General features: G+C 35.7%; 1 protein-coding gene and 1 long non-coding RNA gene across 2 annotated transcripts in view; one reads left to right on the top strand and one right to left on the bottom strand.

The window, feature by feature from the left end:
* Window positions 1-19,051, bottom strand: part of LOC128855631 (cGMP-specific 3',5'-cyclic phosphodiesterase) — a 135,503-nt gene that overhangs the window by 99,797 nt on the left and 16,655 nt on the right. The window lies entirely within an intron of this gene.
* On the top strand, window positions 6,401-7,085 carry LOC128855632 (uncharacterized). Its single transcript, XR_008453754.1, has 4 exons — window positions 6,401-6,428; window positions 6,483-6,550; window positions 6,607-6,838; window positions 6,895-7,085. It is a non-coding gene; the product is annotated as an uncharacterized LOC128855632 (long non-coding RNA).

Raw genomic sequence — 19,051 nt, 5'->3', positions numbered from 1 at the left:
ACACAGCCGGCATGTTAGGCATTTTAGCGGTATGTTTTCTTCTTCGCTGAAACTTCGGAGCCGTGGAGTCGTTACTTCCAGCACCCCTCGGTGAGGGATGTCCGTGCGGGGTCGTGACGAGGGGCCGCGGGGTTGTCATGCCCGTCAACTCTCTAATGAGAGATGCCCTTGCGGGCATTATTTATTTTATTTTATTTTATTTTATTTTATTTTATTTTGGAGTGCATCCAATAATTTATAACAGGTACAAAGATTACAATTAAATATATGTATTGTATATAAATATTATATAAAATAGTTAACAAATTTACAAACAAGAAAAACCTTTACTGTAAAAAGTTTCGGACTTTATGACAAGAATTGAGTAAAGCTGCTTTCTGCATGTCGAAAATTAAATATTCTGGGAGTCGAAGAGTTTTCACGTTGTCTGCTAAGTTTTTATGCACTAGTCCGTGGGCTCAGATGATAATTGGTAGTATGTGCACCTTCCTTAGCTTCCACTGGCGTTTGACATCAATGCCTAAGTCAGAATATTTGGATATTTTTTCTGCATATGTTTTTTGCATATTTTTTGTTTAGAGGAACAGCAATATCAACTATATATCGAGTCGTTTGAGATTTATCAATCAGGAAAATATCTGGCCTATTGTGGTCTCTTGTGGCATTTGTTAAAATTGTTCGGTCATAATATAGAAGGTAGTTGGAGTCTTCTTGAACAGGTTCTGGGGTGTATATGAAGTACGGTATTTTGCTTTGATTGGAGTTGTACATCTGCGTCAGTTTTAGATGGATTATTTTCACGATGTCATTGTGTCGCTTCAGGTACTTAGAGTTTGCCAGTGTGGTGCATCCCGCTAGCACGTGGTCTAATACCTCACTCCGACTATTGCAACTTCGACATCTGACTGCAGCGGCATTTAGGTCTCGCATTACATATTTAATGTAATTTCTTGTTGGATTTACACCATCTTGTATGGCGAAAATGGTACCCTCCGTTTCGGCAAATATCGACCTGTTGGTAAGCCAAAAGTGCGACAATTTTTGGTCGACATGTGGGCTCTGCAAGTCTTTTCGATATACGCCGTGGACAGCCATTTCGGACCATCTTTGGATCTTTTCATCTATTGTTATTTTATTTTCTTTTGTTTTATTTTATTTTATCTTTTTTAATTATTTTTTTTTTAATCAATAGACGCATGTTTTTGTCCTTTTATGCGACTGTGCCACAATTTTATGGTCACTGTTTGAGCACGGAGTGACTTCTATTCAGTATGAAATACCTGGGAACATATAGTACAACCTCCAAATCATTCTGCATTCTCAGGTGAAATATTTTTCCTATGGCCACGTCAGTTTGGATTTTCTCCTAGAGTGTGTTCAGAATAAGCGCAAAAAAGGGATCAACTTCATATCGGAGCAAAATATGCATTTCACGTATCTGTAGTAAAATTGCATAGGAAATGATTTAGTGGAACATTTTAACCCATCACCTCTCACACAAAAGGGTCGCGTGTACCCCTTTTTTAGATAGTTGAAATAAAAGGCATTTGGGAGGTCGCTAGAGGGATTAAAATGTTCTAGAAAATTGTTCGCCGGAAAATTTCACTAGCGCTATTTTCAGACAAAATCTTTATACACAAAATGTAAAAGTCCACAGAAAATAAAAAAAAACAAATATGTCACCGTGAATTCATACCCTTTATAGTGCACCCAACTCCCTTTTTATACGGTCTTTTTTTACACGATTTTGAAAAAAAACAAGGTTCACAAATAAATTTTTATACACGAAATTTTCGTTCTTGCACGAATTTCGAAAGAAAAAAATATTTCTCCAAACATAATTTAGTTCTTAACAAGATGTCTTTTTAAGTACAAATTTTTCGTGTAGTTAAAAGCAAAAAGTTCATTTTAGAACTACAGTAGGTTCTGTTTTTATGCGGTAGATACGTTCCACAAGAAACAGCATAAAAAAAACAGCATAAAAAAAGCTACTAGTTCTATAGTAAAACTATAGATACGTTTCAAATGCTAAAACCGCATAAATCTGAAATAATCGCATAAAAAAGGGCACTAGTCCCATATTATTACTATAGATACGTTCCATAGACCGCATGAATCTGAAATAATTAAGTAAAATCGCATAAACAAAATATTGTATCTTTGAAAATTATATCTTTATATATCTTCCATACTTGTAGGGTTAGCATTTCTGATGTAATCTGTGATGAGTTTTTGCTTAGCTGGTTTAGAATCTTGTTTATATGTACAATTCCCGATAGGTCGACATGCATTTTGTAATTTAAAAAAAAACCGCACTATTTCAAAATCGCATAAAAAAAAGCCGCATAAAAACAGAACCTACTGTATTATAATTAAGCCCAACTGTTAAAATGAAAATTTCAACGTAATCTTTAGGTCATGTCTAGCTGGATAACAAGCATTATACAAGGTGGCGCACATGTATTCATGCAATTTTGTTTTTGAATCCATTTTTTAAAGGATACAAAAAATTATTTTAAGTGATCAAAATCTTCAATTTGATCTTTACGTGCCCCATTACTTGTCTATTTGTATACTGCAGCTGTCTACTTAACAACTTTAAAATATAACTGACGTACGACGCAATTTGCAAAAAAACTGTTTTCCAAAATAAAGCACTAAATTTGTTTGAATCAACATGGCTGCTGTAGGCATTTCAAAATAGTTATCAAGTCGATACCATCTTTACGACTTTTCTAAAACATTTGAAACGATTTCGTACCAAATTCTACTAGCTAAGCTTGCTCAAATTGAGCACCAATCTGTTGTCCTTCAATGGATTATGTCTTACTCTGCAGATAAAAAAGTTTTATTACACTTAATGGAACTTTTTCAAAAACGTTTGTCCCAACCTCCAGCCACAGAATAATATTGCGAATCGATTATTTTTCATTTTGTTTATAAATAACAATGAAACTTGCTTTGGTTAAATTTCTATTTCATGCTGACGATTTAAGAATTTACCCTCTTATTAAATACTTTGAAGCTTCCCTTATTCTTTAAGCTGCACTTGATAAGCTATATTCTTGGTGTGAATCAAATAGAATGTATCTTAATATAAAACAATTTCTTCAAATAACATTTACTAAACTCCATAAGCCCATCCAAATATCGTATGGAGTTTTTTCGATTAGAAGTAAATATCGCATAATCGATTGAAGATAGCTCTGACGATATTCCCGATGTAGAAAATAAAAAGTGTGGAGAAAATTTGAAATCTGGGAAAGGAGTTGCTATAGAAAACGATCATCTAAGGTAGGGACGGGCAGCAGCGTGGCACGCTCGCAGCAGAGCGTGCTAGCAAAGTGCTAGATGGGGGGGCGACAAACTTACATTAGAAGGATAAGCAATAGGCGTGTACGTATATTAATCACTTCTGAGCAACGCATATGTGTTTGTAAAAAAGAGAGTGAAGCTTTGCCAACAGCAAAGTTACCAGATAAGGGGACTTCATTCCATGTTAAGGGATTTCGAATTGTTGATCGTTCATATGAAATAATAAAATGCTTTTGGTTTTTTTTATTGGAAACGCTTCTTTGAATATTAACATCATCTTTGCAAATTTCTATTTTATTTACTTTTATAATTTTTGTAACCAAGAAGCATAGGCGATTTTATAATCAAGAAGTTTGAACATTCGCATGTCAAAGTTTCATAGTTGCTAAACTATGTGGAGATAAATTTGTACTGACAAATCGGTGTATATTTTTCTGAATGAAAAAATTGTCTTCGCTTACATATAAGTATGTATGTATATCGTATGTTTTTATATTAGTGCATTTTTTTTTAAAGAATGCTGGTCACAACAGCGAACAGTAATCTCAACCAGCCATGTTTTATTTAAACATTGGATGTTATACATTTTATTTTGTTAAAAAGGACAATTTATACATGTTTCCATTAAAAAAATAGAGGATTTTTTAAAAAAACATTGAGGAAATTATCATAGCAGAGTGGGTATTCTTGGTGAGTACTTAGTTGCTCTCAAATTCAAATCACACGCATATGGCAATGAGCACAGTATGACATAGTACACAAAAATGATTAGAGAAATTTGTTTGCATCCGCTCATGGATTTCGCACCATCGGTGGTAACGCAAACCACTTTTCGTCATGATACACCCATACGTTCAGTACATTCATTAACACATTGAAATAAATCTTCACCTTTAGTCGTCCCTGTCACTGGAATAATGTCCAAAAGTTCTTCACATATATTTAGGTGGGCATCAACTCATCGGATAAAAATCGCTAATTGGGCTATGTTGGATATATCTGTACTTTTGTCAATTGCCAATGAAATCGCTGTGAATGATTTTATACGCTCTTTTAACTGCGATTCTGTAATTTCCGCCATTTCATCTACTCGTCTGCTTATAGTTCTACGAGATAAAGGGACAAAATTCCTACTGCTTTTAATATACAAAACTTCACCAATTCGCCATCCGGAAATGCACGACTCTCACGAACAAGGTTTAACGTGATTTCATAGGTTGCGCTTTGCATCTACAACGTAATCTTCGCTTTCCTAAGAAATTTAAAAAAAATTTTAATAATTTGAATTTTTCCGACCTTCTGTAATTTGGCACATCGAATCGGGCTCTTCGTTTAGACTTAGGGATTTGTATATACTTTTCCTTTCTTCTCCTACATATTCATCATATTCACTCCTATGCAGCTCATAATGTCTCTTTATGTTAAAAACCTCACACACCACACGTTTTTCACATACAAGGCATTGTGATTCTCCATCTACATATTTGCATAAAAAAGTTACACTCCACTTCGGATTCAAATGAAACAATGTTCTTTTATTTGAAGTGATGCTGAACCAAATGTTTTATATTTAATATTTTATTTAACTTTGCTTATCTAAGTTAAAAGTTAAAACAGAATAATATATTACACATTAGAAATAAATTTATGTTTTTGTCGGCAGTTGAACACTGTGCACTTTGTTTTGACGTTCGCCGTTTCAAATTTTTAAATAGAATTTTCAGCACTTTCACTGCATCCACACCATACAAATACACTTAATATTAGTGGTTTTTTATGCGACAATAGTATGTAACTTACGGTCTCAAAAAATATCGTCGAAAAATGAAGAAATCACGAAAAAACTGATTTTAATTATGAAATGTCAAAACTTATGAGGAAGAGTTGCCGCAGTTGTTAAATGTGGGAATTAATTTTGGGCATTGTTGATTTTATTATTCATAATTTATATACATAAGTATATACTCTTGGTTGTTTATTTTTATTTGCAGTTGTGCATATCAGAGTGTATTGGATTTAGATGGGCGAAATTAGTTATCAATCACGTCCACTTTTTATGAAAAATAAAAGAAAAAATGGTATCATTCAGCTAAAAATTCTGAAACATTCGACAAACTTCTGTAGCTGAAGAGAGTTTGCAGTTTTATAAAGTAATTTGCTAAAAAAATTGATTTTCTGGATTTCTTAGCTCAATTTAAAAAATATAATATATCCGATCTCAAAAACCATTTAAGTAATCATAAGATAAGTGTGAATAATTTACAGATTCGTCAGTATATGCAGTGATCAATATTATTGAAGATTTAACTGACATTGCTTTCCAATTTGTAAGATTTTAATTTAATCTCAAATTAAATATTTTTAGAGGTCTTAATTTTCTTTACATCTAGCAATTAAAAAACAGTATTACTCCAACTTTTGAAATGGTTAATTGCTTGTTTATTGTTGTTCATTATCTTAATTCATTATTATAATAGAAAGTGTAATATGTATTAAATTTAGTTATTGAAGAAAAATGTACCAAAAAACCGATTTTTTTAGAAATTTGTTGATATGAAGTTAAAAGTTGGCATCCCTGGTAAGAATTCATGAATAATTGCTCTCTCATTCAGGGTACAAACACAGACACAACTCGCTCAATTTTTCTGTTTCTTCCCTGTGCTTTGTTATCCCCCTTCACCTAGCACTCTTACGCACGCAGAAGCACACGCTGCTGCACAGTGCAAATGTGCTGAGTTTGCCCATCACTAATCTAAGGGATAGAACAGAAATGTTTAAAAGAAATCTAGAAAACAATTTATCTGCCTACCGGGAAATCTATAAAGATTTACGAAATAAGGGAAAACAGACTTGTTAACATAATTCAATTATGCAAGGTTAAGTAAGTAAGCAGCTTTCTCGCTCCCTCTTGACAAATCGGCTCCCTTATTTGAAAACATGTTGCTTCTTTACAAATATTCCTACATTTTTTACGAAAAAACTTTTAAATTGTAGTAAAAATTAAACTTTTGGTGCAAATTATGTGGTCGGCAACATCGTTTTCACTTTGACGCTTTGTCTTGTTATTATTCGTTGAAAATCATTTATCTACCGGCTGGTGAATTTTCATACACGTAAGTCCAGATCAGACATTTGTATAAATTCTTATTCAACTTTTTCATTCATAGGTTTTTAGAACAGCGTTTTTGCAAATATAATAGTGACCACCTTACATACAATACATAAACTACAGTTAGTAAGTTCTGTTAGAATATTTGCTAATAAATTGGTTTTAAAAGTTTTTATTTGTAGGACTTCACAGACGAGCAAGTGCAGCGGAAGATGTGTGTTGAAGAGCTGGTTTTTAGAAACGAAGGCAAGTATGCGCGTATTTATACCATTTCATAAATGACATTGATCGTGCTGTGTATGATGGTGCAAATACCTAGTATCACGCTACCCGGTCTAGAACAATATGCTGTACGTAAATGCATGCGCAACACCTACACGAGCAAGTCCTCGCGCTTTACGTCTACATTTACACGTATGTTGTAATGATATATTTATGAACTAACAATTTTTAAGGTTTTTGGTTTACAGGTTTTTGATTTCTGCCCGAATCATCGCAATTATTAAAAGTGGATTATATTATCAATATAGAAATTTTTCGATGTATTAGTTTTAGACTATATGAATATATTTTCCTAACTATACTAATAAAATATTAAGGTAGACAAATTTTAAACAATAAACTAATAAATTTGTAATTTTTTCAATTTTAACTCTTCTAACTCCAATGTTTTTCTTACGTGGAGGAATGATCGACTGAACTTCTGCTTTCGCAATGTCTTTACGGTAACAAATGGGCATACATACGAAATACGAAATTAAATTTTCTGTTTTATCTCATTCCTGTAGTTAACATATCATGGCAGCCAAATCTATATCAAATTCAATGGTTTAACAAGTTACTCTCTTAATGCATATGACGAATGCTAAAAGTCAGCATTTATTTCAGGAATAAAAGTTTGTAAAAACAATTATGAAACATACATTTACGTTCGTACGGTACTGAAATGAGGAAATTTGCAACACGTCGTAATGCAAAGGTTACTAAACATGGCTTTATATGCATAAGAGTGAAATAATTTTCCAAAATATATTAGTTTTGTTTACTAGCTGCATTTCCATTTTAATGTAATGAAAATACTCTTTTAGAGACTCCATTTCTTTACTTTTGTCTCGTTTCCCATCTAATTAATATTTGTTTTACAACTGCGAACTAACTTAAAACACATACATAAGTAACATCACATATTTCTGCGTGCAATCCGAAAGTGTTATGCGTTGGGGCTCGATATGTATCAGCCCATGGAAACAGCAGAGTTCATTGATACGGTGAATAATTGGTTCGATATTTTCAATACAAAGTTTTCGAATTTTCAAACTGCTGCTGCAAAAAAGCCCTATGGGATGGACTTGGGCCAGCAGGATGAAATTATAAGTAAGATGGACGCCTTGAACGATGAAACACGCGCTTATGGACGAATTTCAATGTTGCCTTTTCAAAGAGGCATACAACTAAGCAACAAGTCCCTCATCGTTATGTTCAGGAAAAGTACATTTCTTTCAGTACATTCTGACTTATCGATTAAATCAGGATGTACTGGAGCATTTTTTCGGGGCGATGCGTGCCAAAGGCGGGTTGTATGACAATCCTAGTCCTATGGAATTTAAATATAGATTACGAAGATATTTATTAGGTGAATGAATGCATATATTACTCATTTCTGAATAACTTAACGCTTTCTATTATCAGCACGAAATACTTCAATATTAGTTGATCGTGGCAATGTTGAGGCCGACGAAATTAACTGGCTCCGTCTCGATGATACTTCTTTAGAAACTTTACAAGGTTTGCTAACAGAAGATGAGATAGTTTCAGACAACACTCTCTTCGCCAACGATTCATTAAATGAGGACGCTGACTTTGATAGCTTACACGAAGATGCTCTTGAATATATTGCCGGTTACATAATACGCAGATTAAAGTTGACCGATTGTTCATGCATTGAGCCTACATTTACTTGGGTTGACACTTTATCTAAGGGCGGATTAGTTAAACCAAGCACCGAGTTCTTGGACAAAATTAAAATGATGGAATCAGCGTTTAACCAGTTCAACGGCAGGGAGCTTTACGGTGGGATATCATTTTTGCAAAAATTGTTCACATTAAGTGAAAACGTGAGTTTACGCAATGATGTTAAACGATTTTTTTTAAATGCCGGATGCACTTTCGAATAAAGCATCTTAACCGGTGCAATAAACAAAAGAAGAGAACAATGAGGATTCGATAAGATAATTGTAAGTAAAGTATGCAATGCTTTGGGCGTCTACTTGTGTTTCTGCGTATATATAAATTTATCTTTTTTTAACACAGATTTTATACTTGTAACTTTGCAGGCAATCTCGTTAAAAAATCAAATGTATGATAGCGGACGTGACGAAATAAAAGTGGTTTTTCCTCGTTAAGAGTTCTCACTATTTTCAAGTTGTTTTATTTATTACTCGAATCCATGGGAATAGTTAAGTTAAAAATATAAATAATTAAGTACCACTTATAAAAAAACATAAAATTATTCTATGGCTTACAACGATCTTTTTCAATTTTTTACTACATTTTCAGAAAAGGGATAAACTTATGCCCTTTTTCCCCTTGCTTCTAAATTGCATCAATGGATTAAATAGCATCCGAAATCAGTTGTCAAACTTTACTTAACCTTGTATAATTGAATCATGCTTGTTAAGTAGATTTGAAATTCTGTTTTTATTTTGCTTTTTTTTTCAGATTTTATTTTACTTTGTTATGTTTAAATAAATGAATTGGTATTCAGTTATGTTGTTACAATGAATCGAATAAATGGAAAAATATCTTCAATAAAACATATAAAAACAATGTTTTTCCGAATAGGAACCTAACCCTGATTTATGTATGGAGTAAAAGTCTCCTACAGCGCGGATTTTTTCAGGAACCTATAGACCGCATTATAGGAGAGTTACCTGTGTCTTACTTTGCAAAGAAAACAACTGTATTGTAAAACAAGCACTAAGGTGGAACCCGCAAGGATACCGTCGGTTTGGTGCCTCTGCTAAAACTGTTGATAGGAAAGAGCTGTGGATAGCGAACCGAATGACAATGAGTATTCTTGCACTGCAACATGCAGAGAAGCAAACAATTTAGGGGGATTGTCGAGGCCCTGTGATCCACTGAGAGAAGATGATAGCAGTAAGTAAGTAAGTAATCTAACTCGATAATCGAGGAGTCCGTATGCTGCCTGAAAGATGGCAGCTCCCTTCGGATGCGTTTTCCGGAATTGTCTTGCTTGGAACAACAGACTGCATATATTTTAAAACAGAAATGAATACTATACATATTACGAAATTGAATAAAAATGAATTTTTAATACGTTTTAAAAAAGACGTTTTTAAAATAAACTCTTTTCGATGCACTTATCTCAATTCAACGACGGTCACCTCTTCATTCGTGGCGTCATAAGCTGATTGCATGTGCGAGAGCAACATCAAGAGGGTTCGACTGGGTCTGCAATTTTTTAAGTTTAACCTACGCCACTAATCCTAATCACTGCATACTTTTTGTGAAAATTAGCAACAAAACATTTAAATTTCTCTACATTCTGAGCTACTCGAAACGTAAATTAATTCTGTGTTTGTAACATTCATTTCCATTTGTTTGGCGATTAACTGTAGTCTAACAATATCCGGCTTACAATCAACCCCTTCGTCATAAATCACGTGATTTATGTCTTTAATGTTATAATGCACGGCCAGTGTGGGGGGCTAGAAAATGGATGTATCGATGTCAAAGTCAATGTCAGTTCGCTTTGTTTGCTTTCCTTTTGGAAAGTAATATCAAATGCAGAAGAACTCCCACATCCAAATACGCCACGCTCGTGCACATTTAAAAATTGTTGTAAGTGGATATGTCGGGTGAACACGAATCACTTTGCGCGTGCAAAAAAGTTATTTTTCAAATTGTTTAGCAGTAAATTCAAAAGCGCAGGAAGGGAGAATATAAAAGCAAAGGTGCGTTGGTGAAACAAGAGAAGCATTAGCAGAAATATTCTAATTTTAATTTTCGGACACATTACGCAACGCGTCATCGTATAACTAGAAAGGGGAAACCTTCCATCCGTTCAATTTATATTTCATGCCTATTTTTCAAGTTTTTTTTTTTTTAATGAAGCCTAAAAATGAGTAGGTATTAATAATTTTCAATGAAATCCTGCGAAAATTAATTCAGATCGAATTCGGATATCTTGGTATGGCCTTGAGATTCTTAAATGAAAACCGCAATGCGTGGAAAATAATGGGGAGCGGCCAAAGAATATAGGAACGTCATGTCGCGGCTTAAGGCAAGGCGAATCTTCTATTTCGACATGCACTGCAAAATTGATCGGTCACATATTCCTGATGAAGACTAAGTGATTAGACAGTTCTGTATTGTCATCCTAGATCAGCTGTAGGTACGCATTTTACGTGACAAGATAACCTGGATCTTGCACCACGGCAACACGCCGGGCCATTCCCTCGTTCATTACGCAAGAGTTATTGGCGAAGCGTTCCAACGTTGCCGCACCTAACTTATAGCCTCAATATGGCGCTGCAAATTATTTTTATTTCCATCACGAACTGCAATTAGAGCATCCAATCGTAGGAGCAACGTTGGAATCGTGAGTTAGAATTTGAGGGAGACTATTATCAAGGTCGAATATAAATATTTGCTTGTAGATAAATTTTTTATTCATAATTTAAAGAAATTGCTTACAACAACTTCACAATGTTGCGAATGCGGTGTAACAGTTCTGCACCAGACCCAGCTCTAGTACTTAAAGGCGAAGCATAAATTCAACTTTAGATTTGACACTCCTTAAATAAAAGTTACAAAAAACTTTGCTTGTATAAATTGTTTTGATATAAATTTAAAGCATTAATAAGCTACTCATCGGCAATGGGGCAACCTAGGGTTTATCCCCTCTCTGATGCATTGCTACAGTAAACAGACCAATACTTCTCAATGTTACTCTGGTGTGGTAGACCGCGACTAGAAAATCTCCATACATTGCGTCTATGACTAAGGTTCAACAAGAAACTCTTTCTTTGGAGGATAGAAAAAGGACTGGCAGAACAAAAACAGGACGTTCTGCTTAGAATATTGTTGCCTGCAGGTACCACATCGAATGCTTTCAGAGCCGGGGCGTTTGTATCCATTTGGATGACAAGACCCAGCCAATGAAGCTGCTGGATCTTTATTCGCTGCACTCTATGTTTATGTCGTCGTAAAACTCACCCAGCTCAATATTCCATTGCCTGTGATACTCGCCGTCGCCAACGTGCAAAGCTACAAAAATCTTTCTCAGAATTCAGGGGACGCATCATCGGATGTTGTCATCGTTCAAGCTTCTGCGCCATAGGTTAGGAAGGGCGTAGCAAGGGCAAGGGCAGCCTCATGGAGTGTTAGTTTTGTTCGTCGAGAGAGGACTTTACTACTCATTTGTCTACTTAGTTCAAAGTTGCACTTGTGTAGGAGAGATTTTCCGTTGAATTTCAAGGCTGGCATTACTATCGGTGTTGATGTTGGTTCCTAAATAAACGAAGTCTTTTACAACCTTGAAATCATAACTGTCAACCGACTGTTTATTTGATGACAGGATGACTTCGTTTTGTCCTCGTTCACCACCAGACCCATTCACTTTGCTTCTTTATCCACTTTGGAACAGGCCGAACTAACAGCACGGGTGTTACCAATATCATACGCCAACAGTTGTACCTTCTTATAAAAAATTGTGCCTGAGCGATTAAGTTCTGAGGCTCGCACGATCCTCTCCAACATCAGGTTAAAGAAGTCACACGACAGGGAGTCACCTGGCCTGAAAACTCTTTACTTTTTTACTTCATTTAATTTTCAAATTAATAATTCAGGCTAACTGCTGGTAGCATCGCGAAACGTCATGGAGATGGTCATCAAAAGATTGCAACGTCACGTGAAATGGTTCAAAAAGTGGAGAAGCGACTTCAGCGAAATTCTCGACGAGGTGCCAATCAAATGGCGGAAGAACTGAAAATATCTGGCCATAGCATCCGTCGCATACTGAAAAATTATATCAAAGCCAAGCCTTACAAGGTTCAAAAGGCGCATGAGCTCACACCAAAGCCACAACAAGTCAGACTTCAGAGAGCGAAAGAGTTGCTTCGCTTGACCGAAAGCGGTCAATTTAAAAAAACAATGAACCCCCAAAACGATAGGGTTTATTTGACCGTCCATTCATACGAGAATTTGAGTCATCGATTGACCACCAGGAGGCAGCACCCGCCACAGGTAATGGCTCGGGCTGCTGTAATCGCAGATGGGCGCTCTCCAATCATTTTCATCGAGGCTTGCGTCAAGGTAAAAGCGAAATATTATCGGGAAAGTATTCTGGAGGTTGTTTTTTTAAGCCGTTGGCAAACAAAAATTTTGGTGGCAGTCAATGAACGTTTTAACAGGGCTCGGCATCGTCTCACAAAGCTCGAGAGAACCAAGAATGGCTAAAAAACAACGTTTCGAGCTTCATAACGTCCACACAATGGCTCTCAAATTCACTAGACGCGAATCCGATTGATTATTCTCTTTGGGCTATTTTGGAGAACAAAGACCGAACTAAAATATTCACCAGTATCGAGGCGCTGAAAAAACCCATTGGGCCGAAATACCTGCAAGTCCCATTCGGTCAACTTGCGATTCGTTTCTGGACAGTCTCAAGGCCATAGTCAAAGTAAAAGGTGATCATATCGAGCAAAAGTAAATTGATTCTTTATTTTGTATTATTTTCACAAATTTTTTACTTTGAATTGAGTAAAAGTAATTTTCCAAACCAAATTTATGGCCTTTTTAATTGGTTACACGTCGAGTGCCGAACCCTGTCTGTGCCAATAATTTTTGCAAGTCCTTTTTTTTGCACTCTAAAAATACAATTATCCGCCAAATACAATAATTCTTGTGATCAAAATTTGTACCTGATGGGAAAAAAAATTACATTCAACTCTCCCGAAATTTCAATTGACTAGTCCCAGGACTTTGGAGGTTCAAAAATAAGCACAGGATTGACATCTCTGATAGCTGTGACAACGTCAAAAATGTATATATTTATGTGCAAGTAAATATTTATTTAGATACTCGTATATTTGGAATAATTTATTATAAGTTTATTTGAACTGAAAACTTTTGATTTATTTTATTTTTCTTCACCACTTTCTGCTACTGTCCCCTTTATGGTCTTCTCCGAATATCCTTTCATTTCATGGTACGGCTTTATTGTCCAGCACAACTTCTATTGTTTACAATGCAAATATGTACAAACACTTTCTCTTACACCCTTACAAATGCTTGATTGCAGTCAAAAATTCTGTGCTAAAAATACAAAACGAAAGTCGCATGTCATAGGCGAATATGACGAATGCAGCACCTGGGCGCTCGTGTGTGGGCGTTAGTTTCTGCTTGTTTGCCTTTAGAAATAGCCTGCCAACATGTATGTATGTATATGTATATGTTAATAACTATTCAAAATAATATATTATGTAAATTTACCTATCTAGTAAATTTCTTAAGTAATCAAATAATGGGCAGCGCGTCACAGAAATGGTGCGCTCAGTGTTGAGAGCTCAAATTACATTTTGATAAAAGTGAAGGTCGGGACACACGCAAGCAAGAGCCTATATAAATGCGTATGTAAGTATGTAAATATTTTAAATATAGAAGAGTAAATAAATATATGAGGATGTATGTACATTTTACATTCATACTAAAATATTTCGTGGCAGCTTAAACTACTCTGAGTTGGGCTTCTAAAACTTCTTGTCTCGTTAATCATTTCACAATAGTGATTATGCATGATTGAATTTTGCAATTAGGTTTCAGTTATTAGAATAGTAATCTTTAAATAAGACTTGATCGATGGTGTATATTTACACCTACATACAGTCGACTCTCGTTAATTCAAACCTGCGGTATTTCGAACTTCTCATTAATTCAAAGTTATCACGAGTCGCCTACAAAATCTCTTTATATTTCAAATTATGTCCAGACATTTTTATGCACTCGGTAATTCCATCGAAAAAAGCATTGCTACGACGCGGTAATGCGAACTCATATGGTCAAATACTCGACAATTTAAATTTGCAAAGTTTCTTGGTGTGTTAGTGACAATTTTGAATTTTAGGACTCTCCTGAAAATACCTTTACTGTGAGTGGTTGCTTGTTACACATAAAACAAAAGGACATTTTGATGCACTTTTCCGCACGAATCGCTTCGTTGGCATACAGATTGAAAATTTGTATTGAATCTGAGTCCTAAAGAAATTAATTGAAAAAGTAGAAGGAGGTGAGAGGAAAAGCGATGTTGCAACAGAATTTAAGATTCCTCTCACTACTATCTCAACCATAATAAGGAATAAGAAGAGGAGAAAGTGGAACTATAATTGATGGTATTTGTTCAGATTAGCATGGTAAATTGAAGGCACTGATTGAAAACTATGATACCCGAGACATTTTCAATACTGATGAAACTGGCCTATTTTTCAAATGCTTAACGGAGAAGACGCTTATTTTTAAAGATGAAAAGTGTCATGGGGGAAAACATAGTAAAGAGAGGTTGACAGTTCAACTTTCAGTAAATATGAATAGACCGGAAAAACTTAAGCCCTTAGTAATAGGAAAAGCAATGAAACCGCGATGTTTTAGAGGAGTGAAATCGTTTCCTACTGATTACTGTGGTAACAAAAAAGCTTGGATGACAACAGAACTTTTTAACAATTGGCTTTTAACAGTTAATGGAAACATGAAACAACAAAAGAGACAAATTTTACTATTTTTAGACAATTGCACTGTCCACAACAGTCCTCCTACATTGTCCAACTTAGAACTCTACTTCTCTTCGTCAAATACAACTTCCAAACTGCAACCATTGGACCAAGGCATCATTCACAATACATATAAAGACGTTGTATCGCAAAGAAATTTTTAAGATCATTTTAGAATCTCTCGACAAGCCGCTAGCTACGAATATCACGGTTCTGACAGCTATTTTACTGATTGGCAAGGCATGGAGAGCTGTACCACCCTTAACGATTCTCAACTGCTTAAAAAAATCTGGTTTCGTAAAAGAAGATCAAAACAATTCGCAAATACTTGTTGAAGAACCATCAATGGTACTAGTAGTTGACATCAGCGCTGTGAGTTTTTCTGACTATGCTCAAGTGGATGAAGATGTTGCTGTCTCAGGATCACTAAGCGATGGCGAAATTTTATCTGCCACAGTTACGAATGAAAAGGGCAACAATGAAGATGAAGGAGATACACCAGAACCTTTGGCAGAGGTATCAGTTAAGGTAGCAAGAGCCGCATTCGATAATTTACAAAGCTTTTGTTTACAAAACGAAACTGATGAATCAACATATCAGGCACTTTTTCTCCTTAAAAATTATTGAAAATTCTGAACAGCAGCAATGTGCTTCGAAGCAAACCCGTATAGATGAGTTCTTTTCAAAGATTAATTAATTAACATTATGAATATGTAAAACATTAGCAGTTAAATGAAAACTCTCGATAATTCGTAATATTTTAAAAGTTCTTCGAATTTCGAATTAACGAGAGTCGACTGTATCTTCTAACATACACATAAATACACATTTAATTAATTTTCTGCTGTGGTAAAATAATCGCTGTAATTACAATACTTCGCACGTAAAGTGGAAAATTCAAAGTGTGGAATTTTCTTAATAATTTCCTTGGTATTATTAAATTTCAATATTTGGAATTTCAGACTAGTCACATTATAGATATATTTATACAAGGTGGCGCAAAATTAGTCATAATTTTTTGTTTTAATAACTTTTTACTAAATGAAATAAAATGATTTTGAGTGATGAAAATCACTATCCTTGTCTGTTTGCATACTACAGCTGCCTAACTCACAAGTACCAAATATGACGTACGACGCCATTTGTAAAAATGATTAACCTTCCGATAGGGTGATTAATTTTGTGCCACCTTGTACAACTATGCATTACATACACTTCGAGAAATTTAAGTTTGGTAAACTGCCAGAGTGCTCTGAAAATTATTCACAATCTTTGTGAATTTCAAAGTGTCTCACGTTTTGGTATTTCCTTAAGTTTCCAATAATCGAATCACCTCTTGCGTTTTACCTACTATTTGGCAGAGTCTTTCCCAGCAGTAAAATTATTAAATATATTATTATTCACAACAGCTAACAGTAAGTCGAAAAGTAGAAATGAGATCCCAAATTAGAGTCCAATCTCAAAGTCGACAGTTCGTTCCAAATTTTTTCAAAACAATTACTGCAGAAATTCTCTCTCTGGTTACTAAATCCGTGTGAGAGCCTCAACAGCAGCGCTTCGTTTGTGGTCGATCAACTGTCACTAGATAAATAGATTTGGTTTGAAGTTTGCACTTCCACCTAATGATTTGCTGTGCCCTCTACTCATCACAGGACCGCATCCAAACCAGGCACCTTTATATAGTTCCTTGAGCTTAATATAGAGCAGGGTTAGACTGAACGTATACCTATATCATTATTCTAGCTGCAATTGGCCGAGCTGTCTTAACCTTCTCTCTGCTATGGCGCTGCACTCAAGGTAAACGAGGATTGGCGTCTCCGGGGACTGGTCGCAGAAACGACAAGTGTCAGTGAACCATATCCCTATACTGTGCAGATGGCTGCGTAATCTGCAATCTACGTATGAAAATCCCTGTGAGCCTTGTCTGTTTATCCTAAGGCATAGGGTTTTTCAATAAGAGCGGGTAGATGTTGAAATGGAATGAAATGGCGTTTGCTGTGTGGCACGTAGCGCCATCCTGCTGGAACCACATGTCGTCTAGGACTACCGAAAAATGGGCGCAATGCGCGCAACGTTTACACTCATTTTGATAATAAAGTTTTATCATTTGAACGTGCTGTTCAATCGTGTAACTTGCCATGATGATTTGGCATAAACAACTGAATAATAAACAAAAGATTTGACAGATGTCACCAAAACAAATTGGCTGCCACAGGGCGTCAAAATCGACCAGCGCCAATTGAAAAACAGAACGATTATTTTCATAAAAAATTTGCACGATTTGCAATCGTTACTCAAGTGTGTAGCGTTCCATGATGAAATGTATACTAATGAAGTTTACAAATGACAAGCGAAAAATAAAAAATGTTTGCGTCGTTCGCCCTCCCTATCGGAAAAAAGTTGAAGCGCATTGTTTGAAAGACCCATTATTATTATGAGCCCCCTAAACCTCTTTGGATTGTACACCTCGTTAAGAATTTCGCCTAGCATAGCCCCATAATTTGGTGTCAGTTAACCTCCTTAGGCCTTAGTTCTTCACACCTAAGCTTCTCTTAAATGGTGTGTTATCCCAAAGCAAGAAATGACACGAGTGCTACTAGTAACAAGGTTTCAGCTTCTCTTGCTGAAGTATCTGCTACTTCGTTCCGAGTTATACCCGAGTGTGCCCCGATTATGCATTCCCAACAAATTCAGTTTCTCAATACACTCAAGGACCACTGAGGACTTAACCTCACAGGATGGCAATGTCTTGAGTAACGCCTGACTGTTTCCCACAAGGGCAATTCGCTACTTCCGGATGCACCTTTGCACATAAACAGAAGGCATACACCTCCGCTTGGAAGGTGCTTGAAAAACTACCAATTGGCAGAGAACGCTTGGTTCTGAGGCCATATATTCTAGCGCCTATGACTTCTGGTATCTTCGAGCCATCTCTTCGAGCTTCCTTTGAAGTGGGGGTGTACTCCAGTTTACCTTGTCGTTCAGTTCAATTCAGAACTTCTTTTCAAATTTAATTACTTTAGTGATATCATTCCTAGGTAGCAGGGCAAATGGGAACTGTCACTAGTTTAGCAGCGTTTTCTGAATACTCTGTCTCATGTTGCGGTAAGCTGCTCATCTTATTTGCGGAAGCTAATAGCAGTCGCCCCTCGGCAGGCAAAGCCAAACTTCCGAGTGTATTTCTGCCATGAAAAAGCTCCTCATAAAAATATCTGCCAGATGTAGTCGGCTTGAAACCGTAGGTCCCTCCATTTGTGGAACAACATCAACACGCACACAAATAGGAGGAGGAGCTCGGCCAAGCACCTAACCGAAGTGTACGCGCCAATTATTTATTTTTTTTATAGAAGTTGAGTTTGTCGTGTTCCTCTTCAGTCACTTAATTTTTCCGAACCTTTACCAGCTTCTAGTGTTCGTTGTAAATTTATGAATTTTAAATCGGCCATGTCTATAATTGGATCTATGGTTACATGGATTTTTCCCATTTACATAATTAGATTTATTCCAAGGAAAGTATTGCATTTTCAACCTCCTTTTAGTCCAAGCAAGCTATATTGCTCTTGAACAGATCTTAGAACTCTTACTAAGTTCAATACAAGTTCAAAAACAACTAATATTGAATTTTCAACGCAACCATCGCTCTTCAAATCGAATATTGAAACTTTAAAACTAGACTTTCAGCTTTCATTTCCAACCAAATTTAGCTGCTAATTCCTGTAAACGTTTTCCCTTACATTGAGAGTTTTATTTCAAGGCAAAAGGTATGATGAAGCTGTTAAGTTGGTTTTGATGAGTCATTTAATTATAGAGGAGTTACCACACCCAGAAAATGCTCGATTAG

This window comes from Anastrepha ludens, chromosome 2 (assembly GCF_028408465.1).
Source record: "Anastrepha ludens isolate Willacy chromosome 2, idAnaLude1.1, whole genome shotgun sequence".
Taxonomy (NCBI): domain Eukaryota; kingdom Metazoa; phylum Arthropoda; class Insecta; order Diptera; family Tephritidae; genus Anastrepha; species Anastrepha ludens.
This window is presented reverse-complemented; position numbering and strand designations above follow the sequence as displayed.